We start from the raw sequence: 17388 nt of genomic DNA, 5'->3' as shown, positions 1-17388 counted from the left end.
GGACTTCCATAGACATTTATTCAGAGAGTTCTCAGGAGGAAGTGGTTATAGTACAGTGCACTTCAAAAATGTTATTAATAGGGGCTGGGGATTTAGCTCAGCGGCATAAGCGCCTGCCTTGCAAGCAGGCAGTCGTGAGTTCGATCCCTGGTACCGATAAAAGGAAAAAGACAAAAAAAAAAAATGTTATTAATAAGAAGTTGTTTTCAATGTTTCAAGCATAGTGAATGAAATTGGCTTAAAATGTGTTCATTCCCTCTATATAAACACATTGAAGGACTGTGGTCAAATACATGCAACATTCCAAGGACCTTTTGCATACAAACACACAGACACAAACCCTCCAATTCTGCGTACAAAGTAAGTGGGCTTTCAAACTTTTATGATACGTTTTTTTCAAAATTTATGAAAAGTGAATTCTGAAAGATGATGTAACTGATGGTCTTTTGTGGAAATCTAGAGGTCAATAAAACTTGACTTTAATTCTTTTCTCAGTTTATTGAAATCTATCTACATATTCCCATGAATTTCTATAGCACTTGTGAGCTTTGTGTATACATGCATACATACATATGCATGTAAATATATTAATATATAGCACATATTTGTATGTAAAACTGAGCTCACATATAAACACGATGACAAACATAAGGAGTACATTCTATTACTTCTCTCATTTGCAGAGTAAAGACATTTTAGGTCTTGTTAATATTCAACAAAGAATGAATTGCTTCCTAAGCCCATACACACCAAATCATCCTCCATTCCCATTCTCTAGCTTTTTCAAGAGAAAAGCTACTGTCCCAAGTAGGACACCTCACACCGGACATGCTGTGTACATTTCTCTCTCTAAGCAACCGTATATAACTTGTTAATTTCCTTTCGGGCATTTCCCGCGGTGTGGTGGTCAATGCTGTTAGTATTGTTCTTCCCTTTTCTGTCTTCTACCTAGTCACTCTAGAATAATCTTTTCCCCTTTAGTAATTTTTCCCATTTGTGAATACACAGAGAAACAATGACCTCAATTATAGTTCATAAGCATTCATGATACCCCTGTAATAAAGAGCAAAGTAGAGTCTCAAATAGTGAAGTGAAATTAGACACAATCACCAGCCAGCACCACGCACCGTGAGAGCCCTTCAGTGTGCTCAGGAGTCTCCTTCAGAATTTCCACAACAGTCTCCAACCACATCCTCATCCTCCTCTAATTAAACCTGCTTTCCTCAAGCACCAGCATTTCAAAAATAGTCCTTTTCAATTTTATTATTTTCTTGTGTTTTTTGATTACTAGTTTGGAAACATCTATAATTTCTGCAGTGTTTTTTACTGAAAATGTAAGAATGTTTCAGCACATTGTGGGGGTGGGGCTGAGGTCTTAGTCACCATTATAATTTTGTTGCTAGAAGAAAATGCATTCTGAGCTCTGCACAAGTGACTGAGAAATGAATTTTCAGAACGTGCCTCATGCTGAATGAGAGGACTGGCCATACACATAGTTTAAAACTCTTTAAGGTTTGATTGTGTCAAGCATCATGAAGGCTGCAATTTCACTTGTAAATGTTGTAAATTATTCACCAGCCCAAACAACTGTGCAGCAAGTATCGCCTCACTTTTGGAGATTCGTTTATTTTCCCTCATCTGGGCATAAATTGTTATTCAAACTGGTCACTTAGTCCGGAAGATCAAATTAATGCTAACAAAAAAAGTGAAAAGCAATATAAAGAAAACAATATAGAGAATGTAAAAACTTTCACATAAAAAAGTACAATAAAGTCTAAGTATATACATATATATCAAACATTTGGAGACTTCTGAAATGCCAACTTATTTCAAAAATCTGGAAAATGAAACAGTTCTAAGCAACTAGAAAAAAATTTTTACAAAATACCAATAACACCGTGTGTAATTCATCAAAGAAACCCGTGATCGCAAACCTTGAATGATAACCTGCTATCCAGTTCCTCTTGTTTTACCTGCCAGAGTCCATATGTACAAAAGAAGTGAATAGTAAGTTTTCAGAATTGTTCCATTTGTGTATATACTATTATTTAATTAACTCATCAAATTACAGCAGCAGTATCTACTTTGGATTCATTTTAATCTAGAAAAAAATAAATGCTAGACACCATTATTATTTATGACTTCAGCATCAAGCTGGAAAATGTCACTTGAATCTTGCTTGAATTATATTTCCTATGTGAAAATGTAATGGCCACACAAGTTACTCTCAATCTATAGTGTATGTCTATGTCAGCGCTCAGAGACAGGAAAAAATCGTTTGTTTATCTTTCCATATGTAAAAAGCAGCAACCTTACAGAGTTTTTGTTTTCCTTGTTTTATCCTGAAAGAAATTATATCATCCCTCCTCCATCCCCCAATTATGTTGCTGGCCTCAAAGGTCAATGAACACATTCATGCAGAAAGATATAGATGACTGTAGAAAACTGGCTTTTTCCTGCTATAATATGGGCTTGCATATTTTGGCCAGGAGAAATTTGCACAAGGACATACTCTTCTACAGGTAATAGTAAGCAAATTCCTTAGGTTCAAAGGGGAATTCACTGAAAATATGGTCTAACAGAGCAATACTGTCCAGCAGGACTTCCCTGGTAGTGCTGTTTGTGTCTGGTGGCAGGCCTATACAATTGCTTTTGCCACCTGTGTGCCCCTCAAATACTGCCACTGGGAGATTAGTTTCCTTTTCTTCAGGTACAGATCCGGCAGAGGCTGATGATACAACGTGCCAGGTATCACTGGATATGGGAGAGAGAAATGTCAATCTGTCATAGAACAGGGATGTTAATGGACAGCTTTTACTGTATTTGCCACTTTGAAGCATATCAATATTGTAGATGAAGTTGAGAAAGTAAAAAAAAGCTTTATTTTTGCCTTATGGAATGTGGTTCCTCACAAAATGTGCTTCTGTTAGCATAATGTTGCAGCTCTAAATCTGTCTAACCAGGAATGAACAGAAAGAATCAAGTTCAGTTTCAGATCTAAATGTTTGCTATTCAGGTTAACTTCAAGTTGTACATGCTAGTCGGATGCTTTAGAGGGCTGACGTTCCATTTCTTTTTCTTTTGTTAGCTGGGAAATAAGGCATATAATTTCATATATGAAGAGAAGTAAAAGAGCACAAAGATTAGAATTTTAGATTTGATTCTTGCCAAAACATTAGAATAGAAATCTAGATTTTTGTTTTGTTTTGTTTTTTGAGACAGCGCTATATAGCCCAGACTGACCTCAAACCAATGGTGATCTACCTGCTTCAACTTCCTAAGTACTGGAACTTCAGGCACGAACTACTTTGCCTGGCTAGAATTCTAAATTTGAGTCCATTGTTTTAAGTACTTCTAGCCATATGAACTCTCTTATCTCCAGACTTCTCATATGCCAGCCAGAAATAATAATAGATCCTTATTTACCTCATTAGGTCTTTTAAGAGAAAAAAATAGGAGGATTTATATGAAAGAATTTGTGAACTTTTGGCACTAATGTCATTAACTGATTTAAGACTGTCCATCATGCAATAAAAGCTCAAAATACTGTAGCTTCTTAGAATTTTTATGTAGAGTTATATTCTAGTATAAATGATTCAAGCATTTTATGGCAAATAAATCTTACAAGAAAAATGTGAGCTAAACATCAAACGCTAATTCTTTTCAAATCTTACTTCAAAATTAATGTTAATATATACAGAATTTAACAGGTATTCCAAATCACAAGAATGAAAAAAAGACCAAGAAATAAAAAACAACAGTCTGCAAGTGGGCATGCGAGTTACCTCTTCCACTTAAGGAACACAATTATTTATTTTACAATTACGTTTTCACTTGCCTGGACTCATTGTTCTTTACTGCTCTTTTGATACGGAGATTTAAAGAAAAACAAGGGAGATAATGCTGTCCCCTTTTTCTTGGTGACAATTTTATTTCAAACTCTCATAAGAAAGATAATGAACTTGCTTTATCTAACTTTCTGAAAGAATCGTCATCATTAAGAGAACCGGTATCCTCCTTCCAATATATATAACCTATAAATTAACCAAAATGATACGTTTATTGGAAGAGTGATTTATTTCATAGGCAGGGAGAAAAAGGCATAATAAATATTCTTCTGAACTGATTCTGTGCATTTGCATTTGTACCGCACATCCCTAACTTCTAGAAGTATTACTTAGTACAGTCCCACAATAAGGACCCAGCAAGAGAGGACTCTAACTTGAAATAGAAGTAAATCAGAGATGGAAACAAGTCTGAAATTAGTACTATTTAAAGGCACTGGCACCTACAACATGAATAAAAATAATTAGGTTGACGTCCTGCCTTGTCTTGACAGTTTTCCTTTCCTTTTTGATGTAATCAAGCCCCTTTCCTTCACTGTCCTAAATCATCGTGGTCTTCATTAGAACCACAAAGCGCAAACTGCTGGAATGTCTTTTCTGTGGAACAAGCTCTTTATTCAGTGATTCTAGCTCTTGCTACAGACTCCTCGCATATTCAGACCTTGGGGGCTTGAAAAGAAAGAGCTCCTGCTTTATTTGTTCACATTCTGGGTTCTACAGGACTCTGATTTCCTTGCAGATGGCTGGAAGCTGTCAAGGATTTAAAAACAAAACAAAGCAAAGCAAAAAACACAAGAGTTAAAGAAACCGGTTATCACTGGCACTGGACCACTCAAAGACTGAGTCTAAAGGCTTCTTTGTTAGGGTCTCCCTTAAGTTTCTTTCCTCTGTATGTGAATTCAGTCTACCTGCTGGACATATAGGTGATCTCTGTCCCCTTTATGTTTCGTTTCCTTTTAGTTTGTGTCATTTTTCTTGACATGGAAAATTTCTGTGTCCTGAAGAAATGCTTTCACCTGCTAGTGAGGTAAACACATTGTACACTGTTTTACCAAAAGAGGGCAATGTTGCTGTTCAGAATTTCCTCATTCTATTCCCTGGGACCTGGTCGGTGAAACGGTAAATAACCGCTGCTGTCTTCCCTTACGGAAAATACAAGTCTCTACGTGTCTGTGCGCTCTGTAGTTAATCAGGATTTTGTAACTATCTGTCCTGCCTATTAACTGCATCCACTCCCAAACTGTTTAAAGGGTAATACATTTCCCACCATGCTTAACTGGCACACATGGGCAAAATGCCGTCACTGAAACGCTCAGCTCATTCCCATTTGCCTATGATAGGCAGGAGAAACAACCTGCTTTAGAAATGTGGAAAGGTATTTTTACTATGTTCCTATTCCTAAACGACCAATAAATGTGTAATCTAATCATAGTCTTCATCACTAACCAGACTGAAAATAAAAGTAGGGGAGTATTCCTTTTTTGAGCATTTACTGAAAACTATCCATTATCTTATGTTTTAGTTACAGCCAGACAGTGATTCAAAACTAATACCAAGATGTTGCTGAAAATCTTGGTAACGAGATCCTGCTTTTTTGTGTGTAAAATAGGCTAGTAATTTTGCATGATATGATTTTAAATGATTTAACTCAGTTTGAATTCAGGCCTGTATGGTAGAGTTCCTTTCTTTAGAAAACTCTAAATTAGTGATCTTCTTTTTCTTTAAAAAGATGTTGCATTCTGCCCCCACCTTAGCAACTACCTAGTTTTCATTCTTTAAGAAATTGTAGTCAATTGTTTTCAATGGGGCATTTATTTGAGTAGTAGAATTCCTGGGATTTTTGGTGAAATAAGAAACACTAACAGTGCTTTTGCTTTTTGAAGCAAATAGCAATGTAGCTAGAGAACTGCAGGCTTAGCTAGCAGAGCAAACTGCTGTTGCGTTTAGCAAATCTAGCTCATTTCTCTTACAAATACATGTGTATATATGGGTGTGTGTATTCATATATGTGCATACCTACAAATGTGTTTGTGTACACACATGCACCATTATTCTTGTGTTCATTTTGTTTTAGTACAGCTCGTACTTAAAGTTCATTAGAGAGGAATAATTGTAGACATTTTTCTTGAGCGTTAAACATTATTGATCTCATTCCCTAAGAAATGCAACTAGGTGTTTTATCGGAACTGACAGTCTGAAAATACAAAAATTGCACTCATTAAAATTAAAAATACATTAAGAGAAAGAAAAATTGGATGTAGAGTGACAAATTCTAGAACCAAGGGATGGTCTTAGATGGGCCTCTTGGTCTTTTTCAGTCTCTGAAGTGCAAGATGTTCCCATATTTAACTGGGTTTGAAAGATTTAAGTAGAATCTACTGTCCCAGGGACATCAATAAAACCCATAGAAAGCTGTATGCTGTAGGTGGCTCCAGGAAATCCTTATTTAACATTGACTTAGTTTACTGTGGCTCGGCTTTTTCATTTCTTCTGAGTTAAAGCCCGCCATCTCATCTCTGCTCCTTCCTCCTACAACTGTCAGTATATGTACATGAGAAAGTCTATGTTATTAAAAGAATAATAACCATATTGCAGGTTGCTGAACCTAAGATTATATTTCCTTTCTCAAATATTCATTAAAAATATAGATTGTGTTTTATTGAAAGTGCTCTTTGATGAATAGTATTCCTGTTTGCGTACAAGAAGGAGCTTCCAGTGCCACTCTGTGACAGTAATTGTGGTCTGAATTGAGAACATACAGCAACGGAGTGCAGCTAATGGCCACCCCGTGGATTGAGTGCTCCACTTTTGTCATATCTGCCTACATTTTAAAAGGCAGAAATTAGGCCAGGAAAGAGTTAATTATGTTCTCCTATCAGGAAACTCTCAATGAACAGTCAGAGAGAAGAATTCTTTGTCTTTAATGAAAAACAGAAATTTTAAAGCCCCTGGCAGATGATAGTATATAAATAGTAACTGAGCATCTAGTTTGTATGTGGTTGTGTAGCGTGTAACATGAGAACAAGGGAAAACCCTTCAGTGAGTCAGCCAGCAATGTTAAGGAGCGCTGAACAAATGAGGGGTACCTTTTAATTTCCATGGAGCTAAAATAAACAAACAAGACTAAAAGCACCTTTCCTGCTTCACAATGTATGCCCACAGCTCTACTTCCATTTCATCTCTTATCACCTGATAATTTACAAGAATGTAAAAAGCACACCTAATTCACGTAACAGGTCTTTGTATTAACATGATCTGCTTCCAAGGTGCAGGCAAGTTAGACATGGTCATAAATAGATTAAGATGAAAGAGAGCATGTTTGCAAAAATTAAATAGATGCTAGCAATTTTTGTGAGATTTAGAGAAATAGGAGGCTATGTAATTAAATTATCAATTCTTCTGACTTGGTAGAGAATTTGGGGAAGAAATATGTAACTGTGTTTGTGTGCATATACTCATACACAGAGATATTTAGTATGTGGATATATGCACACAAACACACAGTTACATATTCATAGTGACCTGGACAATATCCTTGTCATGGGGAATTTGTGCTGAAAAGTAAAAGACTAACATAAGCAAGGAGCAATATTTCTTAATATTTGCATTTTTGCAAAAAGGAAGACAGTATATTTTTCTCAAAAGTTCTTTTTCAGGGAGGGGAGGAGAATAGAAAAAAAGAAGAATCAAGATATAGTATGCACAGCTACTACTTCCTTATGATGAATGGAATCATTATGTATTATGTATATCAAAGTGTATTATGTATATTAAAAGTAATAAAATTATTTTTTTAAAAGGTTCTCTTGGAAGGGAAGAAAATCTTTGGATAAAATTCATTGGCTAATATTTTGGCTTGACACCAAAGACGAATTGATTGATATTGCTACATTCATACCACTTAATCTAAAAATGCACCTGTGTATTTATCTGGTTTCTGGTAATAGTCTGCATCCTATTTTACAACCAAGGATCTATACCTCATATCACAGCTTTGCAAAATCATAGCACTCAATAACGTCCTTTGAAAAATTAGAAACTAAATTTTAATATTTCTTGGAATAGATGTTTGATTAATTGTTACTCTCAGCTGATTTTGCTTTCCTTTCAAAATTGACCAGTTTGGTTGGATAATCAGAATCAGTGTTTCATGTTCAATTCAGGAGTTTCTTGTGGCAATAATATTCCCTTTTTCCCCTAGGTTTTAGGGGACACTCATGTTTAAAGTGAAAAGTTTGAAGAACAGGGATAATTTTTACTATGAATGAAAAATTTAGCTTAACTTTCCAAATCTTTATCAAGTATTTTTTCTATACCACTGTGTATTTTTTGAACATTTGAGTCTAATATAGAAACAAATTGAGTTTTAAAAGCCCTTATCACTGTAGAGTCCATGTAGAGCAAATTAGATTGTATTCTCATAGATCATATATATCATTTCCAGCTAAATTCTGATCCCCCAATCCACAGGGTTCAGAGTGAAGCATGATGAATATCACATTATCATGTTACTATCAATCATGCTAAAAAGTTGAAAACTCTTATTTGAATGTTTCACTAAATCAAATATGACACACATTTGAAGTTGGGCTGAAAATGAAAAAGTATATGAAAAGGCTCACAAAAATAACCACACCAATTTCCTATTTAGTACATTTCAAATTCTAAGCAGCACATAGGACCAAAGTAGATTTTGGTATTAGTGACAGCTGTTCTTAGTATGATTTAGAAAATAAAATTTCACAAAGCTGAACAATATAAACAGATGCCCACTATATTCAGTTTATTAAATTATTTTATTATTTTATTCCATTTTACTTTTATGTCTTGATAGTACTTACATTTGAAGCTATGTTAAAGTTAGATGTAGTTGTGTATAATGAACTCCTCTTCCTCAGTAGCAAATATAATGCAGGATGCTTCAAAGTGGTATGATATAAAGAGGTACTTATTTCAAGAAACCAGGGAGTTTCTTTGTAATGTATATCTATAAACTTTTCTACCAATATTTCAAAATAATAATCTAACATTTCCTTCACTGAACTTCTTGGGTCCTCAGCTCACCTTATCCCTGACCAATAGCTGTCAGTGATATCAATCTATTGGGATTTTTTTCTTTTTTTTTTATTTAGAGGAAAAAAAGCAAAACAAAGAAAGGGTAAAAATAGATAACCATACTACTAAGTTTTTGTTAGTCCATCAAACAGAATAGTTTGTAATGTCAGTCTATTGTTTGTTGTTGTTATTTTACTGTTTATTTGTTTTATTCTTAACTAAATAATAATGTAATAATGCAACTGGCCATGTTATTTTAAGTTTTAGATATAATACATTAGCATTTCTAAATTTTAATTAACGTTATGTATTCATTTATGAAAGCAGGGCAAGCACTATCCCCAGAGCATAGCCATATAAGGTAACAATAAATAAATACAGATATCATTTCACCATTTCTAAACCAGTATTCCTATTACTCCCCGATAAAGACTCTATGTGAATGTGAACTAAAAGCTCTGCTGCCCAGAATGTTTGTCATACAAGTAATAATATGTTAATGGCCAGTTGGTTATGCCATTCTGTGAGTGTTGCTTTTCTAGGATGTACCTAGTTACCTCAAAATCCATTTTTCAGCATTCTGAACACATATCTGAAAGTAACATTGAAAAATCGCTTCTAATCATTGAATCACTCTAAAACATTATTAAAATCCAGCATGACACTTAAACATTATCTGGTATTACAGAACTATATGAAGATATAAGTAAAAGTACACAAATGTAGCTATTGTTAGCTTAATATAAATAAACACATTAGCTTGGTTGGCATTAGTTAGATGTATCTATTAGCTACTGCAATAATTTCCTGGCTCCACTTGAGGGTCAATTGAGAATTTATAAACTGAAAAGTGAGTCCTTACTTCTTCAATTATGTGATTACAAACAATTATAAATACCTAACTTTTTAAATACAAGAGTGAATATTCAAAAACCTGAGACTATAAACAAGTGTCAGAGCTGCTATACCCTTACCCTATCCTGTTGTGTGATTTCATGTGGCCCTCTCAACTTTCCTGTGCCTTTCATCCATAAGCAAACTATGAGTAAAGTTTGTGTGAACAGCATGGTGCCATCTCTAGATAAAAGTTGCCAGTAATGTCTTCCTCAGATACATACAATTATGCATTGCCAATAATTATAAAAATAATACAAAAGGAATACTCCAACTGGAATAGAAATCAAGTTCTAATATGCTGTCTTGGACAATGTTTAACCTGAAATACAAGGCTCATATAAAATAATTTAATTGCCAGCCAGAGTGCTGAACAAGAGTCATAAGTAACTGTTCTGAGTAGGAATCTTCCAGCCCTTTATACTTCCAAAATCTCTTCATTTACATCACCACAATTCTACCCCGTATCTCAGTGGGGCATAAATTATCTCTTGGAAGTTTTCCATCTGGGCAGCCTAAATCACCTCCATTGTTTCCTCAGCTTTTGAAATAGATTCCACAAGCCACAAGTGAAAATCCATCTCATAACTTTACAAGCTCAACTCATACATGCCTTTAGAGTGAGGATTTATTTCTGAAGAAATGTGTTTCCTTACCACTTAGGCAGGAAGAAAGCCAAATTGGAAGGCAGCCACCCAGAGGTGAGGGGACTACCGCACATGCTCATTTGGCCCTGGGAAGTCCAGGCAGAGGAGCAAGAAGACTTTCCCTTAGGACAGTCAGCCACATGAATGGAAAGCAGACAGCTTTTGTGGGGAATCAGACATTCATTTACTCTTCAGTTAAATAATATCCTTATTGCTTTTACCATAAAGGCAGACCAGGAAGTTATTTCTGAAAAGGCATCACCTATGACTTTTGGGAGAGTTTTTCTTTTCCTTCCATGCTGTTCTCTGTCACCAGTACACTGGGAAACCAGAAAGTCTATTGGAAACAAATCCAGGAAACACTTGGTAAGTTTTGGCATGACTCACAGTAAGCTTGTAGGGCTGACTATTCACTTACTTGATTTTTACATTAAAGAAAACCTGCAGATCTTGTACAGGGCAACTGCTGGGGAATGCTCAAGTGTCTCAAAATGAGGACTTATTAGGACACACAAAAATACCCCAATTTTTTCCATTTCTTTTCCCACAATTGCCTTTTTTCACATAACCTGTTTTGTTTCCTTTTTTTTTATAATTATGGGGATTTTTTAAAAAACAATAGTAGTAACTCCATCATAAAATTGTCATAAGGATTATATATATATATATATATATATATATATATATATATAGAGAGAGAGAGAGAGAGAGAGAAGTGATTAGGATATAGTAAATATTTAGTAATATAAGAATCTGTGTTTGTTCCTATGGGCTGCTATAATAAAGTATCACAAACTGGGTAACAGAAAACAACAAAATTTTGTTATCTCATTGTTTTGGAGCCTAGGAGTCTGAAACCAAGAGGTTAGCAGGGCCATAGTCCCTCCTAAACCTCTAGAAAACAAATACTTCTGAGGTAGCTTGCTAGAGAGCTAGGGAGCCATTCTTATCTAAATTGCAGGGTAGTCTGCATGTCCCTTTGGCAATCAATGAGAACTTGCCCACCAGAAGAATATGAAGAAAACCCAGGAAACACATAAGAGAAAAAGAAAAGAGAATAGCTTGACTACTTCTCAAAGAAAGCAGAAGGACTCAGATCGTGCAAACAAAGCAGAAGGTAGCTAATGAGAAGTCTGTGCAAAAAGGAGAAAAATAATGCCCGGCTCTTTGGGAAACCTGTGTGCTACTGCCAACTGGTACCTCATATGCTCCAAAATCAGGATTCCTTGCCGTCAACAAGCATCACAAGTGTCACAACTCATCCTCGTAAAACTGTTCACTTCAAAATTTCTTTTTCAGCCTTAGTATGTTTTAGAACCATTCTTCCAATAATAAAGCCCCATACATGCATATGAAAAAAATTGCTTCTTGCCTATTCCCAGCTTCTGGTGGTCTGCAGCAATTCTTAGGTTGTAAATGCATCATTCCAGTCCTCTAACTTCACTTGCTGTTCTCCATGTGTTTCCGTCTTCACAGGGCCATTTTCCTAAAAGGACACTAGTCTTACTGCATTAGGGGCACGCCCTACTCCAGTATGAGTTCAATTTATCTCTTAATTACATCTATAATTGCTCTATTTCCAAATATGATCATATACAGAGATGCTGGGGATTAGAACTCCAATAAGTCTTTCTGTGGAGGGGGCACAAAATTGAAACAATTGCTCACATGCAAACTAATTTTGTACTTACAAATGACTCAGAACTGAAAATGTCTCCTCATTGTATATAGTCTGATCCTCACTGCATATAGTCTGATCCTCTCAGCTGAACTATCTTAAAAGATGGCACTGCTCCTGATAACATGGAGGGTGGTGCCATCCTCTGAGATAGCTATGTACAAGTGAAAGGGGGAAGAAACTGCTCAAAAGGAAAGAACAATTGGGATGAGGGAAAGGAGAAAAGAAAGAAGGGAAAAGATTGTATATATGGTAATAATTATACTACTAATCTCTTTTAGTTCATCAAAAATAATGGTTTGTGCTTTTATTGTTTGATCTTGTTTTCATGCCTGTATCTGGTAGTCTGAACAACTACTTTGAAGACAATAATACATAGTATAGTAACCATTGTTAATCTCCTATTATGTTGTCTTGAAATTCTGTATCATTGCTTTTGTTCTTTTTTCATTTTAAAATAAAAAAATCAATCTCTTGTTTTTCTTTTCCTCCTTTTATTTCCTCTCTTAGTCTTGTCAATCATCCTTCTAGTCTTCCTCATTCATATTTCTTCATTAGTTCTCATTTCTGCATGACACTAAGAATAACTTTCTCCTGAATCACCAAGAGGTCACCTAACTGTTAGCTATCTGTACTTTTCTCAAATGGTCTTCAGGATGAGGTCAGTATCACTGCAAACATCAAGCCATGCCAAGAGATGGGCTACAATATTTATTAGCTTGTACTTGATCTCAAGATCATGTTTCAAATGCATATCCACTTCATCATCTTGGATGTGCTCCTCATTCTAAGTTTCTCATGATGTGTCTCCAAATTCCCACTCACACTACTCCTTTGAGGTCATCATGCAGGAGTTTCTTTCTCTTTTTTATTCTGTCTTTGCATAGTTACTTGTTTTTGGTATTCTTTATATTTTGCTCTTTCATTTTTCTCCAGCCAAGTCCTTAAAGATAAATTTAGAGATCAGATCTCCATCCAAATCTTTCTTAGCTAACCTCCCTCTACGCTTGTCAAAGCTAAATTAGATGTCACTTCTATGGGTTCCACAGCATCTCCATAGTTTTTAACCTAAAAGAGCAAATTATTCCACTGATAAATATAGCACTCCCAAGATACAATCACCTTCTAAAAAAACCACCTCAAATATCCCATGTCTAAATCATAATAATGTGTCTGTGTGTCAGTGAGTTTCCCATCGGTGTGACAAAATACCTGAGACTAGTAATTTAAAGTAAGATTTATTTTGGCTCACAATTTAGAGGTTTGAATCCTATATCACTTAGCTTTATTGTCTCTGTACCTCTGATAAGGCAGAGAATCGTGGTGAAGAGAGCTTGGAGAAGCACCACTGCTTGTCTCATGTTGTCTGGGAAAGACAGACAGAGAGAGAGAGATAGAGAGAGAGAGACAGAGACACAGACACAGACACAGGGACAGAGACAGGGACAGAGACAGAGAGGCAGAGAAACAGAGAGACAGAGACAGAGATAGGGGCAGAGACAGACAGACAGAACAAAATATACATTTCACGGACAAATCCCTAGTGACCTACTTCCTCTAACCACCTCCTGAAGTTTCCACCACTTCCCATAGGCTTTCAGCACATGAGCCTCTGTAAGACATTTTAGATCCAAGCATATGTTCTCAGAAGAGATGAGCATTTGGATTCACAAACTAAGACAAGAATGCCATCCTCAACATTGTATGTGGGCCTCAGCCAATCTCCTAAGGGCCTGAATAGAATGAGAAGACAAAGAAAAAGTGATTTTGCTCTCTTGACTTGAGTAGGACATCTAACTTCTCCAGCCCTAGACATCATCATTCCTGGTTCTTAAAATTTCTGACCTGGACCTGAATTTATCATCAGCATGCTTCCCTATACTTCATCTCAGGCCTTCCAGCCTAGGCTGAGTCAAGCACATCATCGGCTTTCCTAGGCCTATAATGCAAAGTCATAGGATTTTTCAGTCTCCATAACTATGTGAGTTCATTTGCATAACAAATATATTTATTATGTACATTTGAATGTATATAGATAGATGAGGTATAATAAAAAATTATGAAAAATTTTAAATTTAAAATATTCCATTGAGAGACCCAATGTCTTCAATTCCCCTGAAAATACTTCCTCTTGCATCAAGTACACTTATCTCATCACTCTTGTCACTTTCTTAGACAATTCTGGGAGTCCTCTTTTGCAAGTGTCTTTGGTTGCACCATTGTTGCGGCTCCCTGGATGTCCTGAATCGAGTCAGTGCATTTGCCTTTCATGATTATTTTTATGTCGAGGAAAAGCCAGAAGGCACATGCTGCCAGGCTGCTGAATAAGATGGATGAGGATCTATGTTAAGTAGGGGGCTGGAGGTTTAGCTCAGTGGCATAAGCGCCTGCCTTGCAAGCAGGCAGTCGTGAGTTTGATCCCCGGTACCAATACAAAGGAAAAAGACAAAAAAAAAAGTGTTTTTATGAGTATGCCTTTCATTTGGATGGTACTCAGCAACATCCGACATATTTGTATTCACACGCCCAATAAACACTAGCAAAAGAATATTTCCAGAACTGTTTCAGAAAATGGCAAGATCTGTAATTGGGATAGTGTGTTTGAAATAAAGGAGAGTGTTCTGAGGAGGATTAATGGCAATGTGCTCTTTACTATGATTAATTTTTTAAAATTTCATCATTTATCATAAATTATGATCACCTCTTATATATGTGTATGTATGTGTATGTACCTAAAATGCCATTCCTGTTGCTTCACACATCTGTAACTATAAACTAGCATCTATAAACTAGCAATTCTGTTCTTCTTTCCAAAATCAAAGAGTGGCACTTTCATCCTTACTTTCCCCTCTTGATGTCTTAGCTGGTGAGTTTTTATCCATTTGTTAAGGTCCAACTCATATGTCACTTGCCCCCTGAAACCTTATTTAATGCAACCCAAATCCCACCTGGATGCAGAAGTTATTCCCCGTACTTATCACATCATATCATAATTATTTGATTGCTTTTTAACATGATCATTAGAAAGACAGTATTGTGCATTCTTGGAAATGTCAATGAAAGAAGGAGAAATGAAGAGCATAATTACAAGGTTGTTTTCTTCATTTAAAAAAAGCAACTTACATTTGCATAGCTTTTTCATAGACACTTCATTTAATCCCATAGTAATTTTGTGGATTATGCAGGAATTTATTAGTGATTTTAAATATTCTCACGACAAATAAATGATAAACATGTGAGGTGAGGAATATGTTGACAAACTTGATTTAGTCATTCCATTGCACATAATATAATATTTCAAAATATCACATCTTACATAGTAATTTATAAAAGTTTTACTTGTCACTTAAAAATGGAGATCATTTTTAAAATTTAAAAATACAGTGGAAAATTTTCCTTTAAAATTTATTTACTCTCTACTGTTTTCTAAAACAACTTTTTTTTAAAAAACCTCCTTAAATAGATTTACTATATGTATTTTCCTACTTATTTTTGTCACAATGCAAAATCAAAGTGCTTTCTAGGAATGTATATTTTGAGAACAGTTTGAGAAGTTGAAAAGATATATTTAGGTTTTTGTTTTGTTTTGTTTTGTTTTGTTTTTTATCGGTACCAGGGATCGAATTCATGACTGCCTGCTTGCAAGGCAGGCGCTTATGCCGCTGAGCTAAATCCCCAGCCCCTATATTTAGGTTTTATGCTGGATCTCCTCTGCTTTTCCTGACCTATGCACTCTCTAAGACCCTAACCCACTTCACTCTGAAGGGCGGCCATCTTGCTGTGTTGGCAATAGAACACCCTGGACCCTTTGGTTAGAGGGAGTTTAGAGGGAGCACAGGATGTAAGTAAGAGAGAGTTGTTGTAAGGTTACCAAGGGTGGCTGCATTCCATGGCTGACGACCTTTGGGGCCTTCAAGGCAGCTCTCAGTCAACCACCTTCTCTAAAACTGTCTTTACACCTTTGCCCTCCAGGCTTTGGGCTCTACTTAAATGTTCCTACCTATTACTAGTAAAGTTTGCAAGTTTCTGCACTGGGATTATATAATCTCTGTGGTACCCTTAAATCCTAGACACACGTTTGTAAACTGTTCCCTTAGTAAACTCTCTCAAAGTGATCCTAATTTGAGTGTACCAATTACCACCTTGGTAGAACCCTAACTGATCAATCCCTTAATTTATAACAGTTTAAGTCAAGGATTTTAAGACAGAAAACATGACTTTCCATTTCAAGAATGTGTGTGATTTTTAAACAGTACGAACATTTGCTAATCTTTAATCTTATAAAGTATGATGACTCAATAAAAAGTGGTATAGTCACTGAATAGTTTTGTGAAATATTTTTAAATAATACAATTATCTGCATAATCATTCTATTTGTGATTACTAAACCTCTAGGCTTGTCTTCAGTGAGAATAAACTTACAGATATAATATCCTGGTTTATTTTTTAACTGTTGGATTTTTATTAATAGATTTCAAAGCACTAAATAAAGGAGACCATTTGACACTAAAAATCTTACTTGCTGTTTCAGAATTTTCTCTTACCTCACATGAAAATTCTATTCATAGGAAGTATTTATATCATATTAGAAAAGGTCACTCACTGCTTCATTTTTTTTAGTAAATGTATATTAAACTAAACGCTATTCTATGAATAAGAAAGTAGTGCTTTTAATTAAAGTAAATATAGTCCCTTATGTTCATTTGGACTATTTGACATGACTGGGTTAGACTGAGTGAAGAGAAATTATCTTGGGCTGAATATAAAATATATATAGTTAATGTATATAAGTAACAAAACTTCCTCTTTTATATTTTTATTATGACATTTAAAAAGAGGGCAATGTAAATATAAAACCAGTTGGATGTTTGATCTTGTTTTGTCAAACTGATAGGTCAAGATCTAGTTCAATGCAAGTGACTGTGGTTTAATGCTTTCTCAGGGGGTCCATCAGAAATTTTTTATCTAATTTTACTCTTTATGTGCTTCATCCTTGAAAATAGTTGTTTACAAAGTGTATGCTGTCAAAAAGGAATGCGTGTGGAAGGTGCAATTGTGACATAAGGAATATGTTTCTCTGGAAAGATAAGTCTCATAAAAGTCTAATAAAGAGACATCCACAAACATTTCTTTCAGCTGAATGTCTGGTTGCAACTTTGTATATGCCATTTGAAAATTTGAAGACTGAAAATAGAGTCACAAATATACCAAAAAATGATTTTTTAAAAAACTTTGAAACCTATTCTCCAGCTTCAAATGTTGTCTTTAA

General features: G+C 35.3%; 1 pseudogene; it reads left to right on the top strand.

The window, feature by feature from the left end:
- Window positions 1–11597, top strand: part of LOC111754109 (small EDRK-rich factor 1-like) — a 44250-nt pseudogene extending 32653 nt beyond the window's left edge.
- Window positions 11598–17388: the final 5791 nt, after the last annotated feature.

This window comes from Cavia porcellus, unplaced genomic scaffold (genome assembly GCF_034190915.1).
Source record: "Cavia porcellus strain 051 isolate PalLab524CR breed Dunkin Hartley unplaced genomic scaffold, mCavPor4.1 scaffold_12, whole genome shotgun sequence".
Lineage (NCBI taxonomy): Eukaryota > Metazoa > Chordata > Mammalia > Rodentia > Caviidae > Cavia > Cavia porcellus.
Note: the sequence above shows the minus strand (reverse complement) of the source record. Positions and strands in the feature narration are given on the sequence as shown.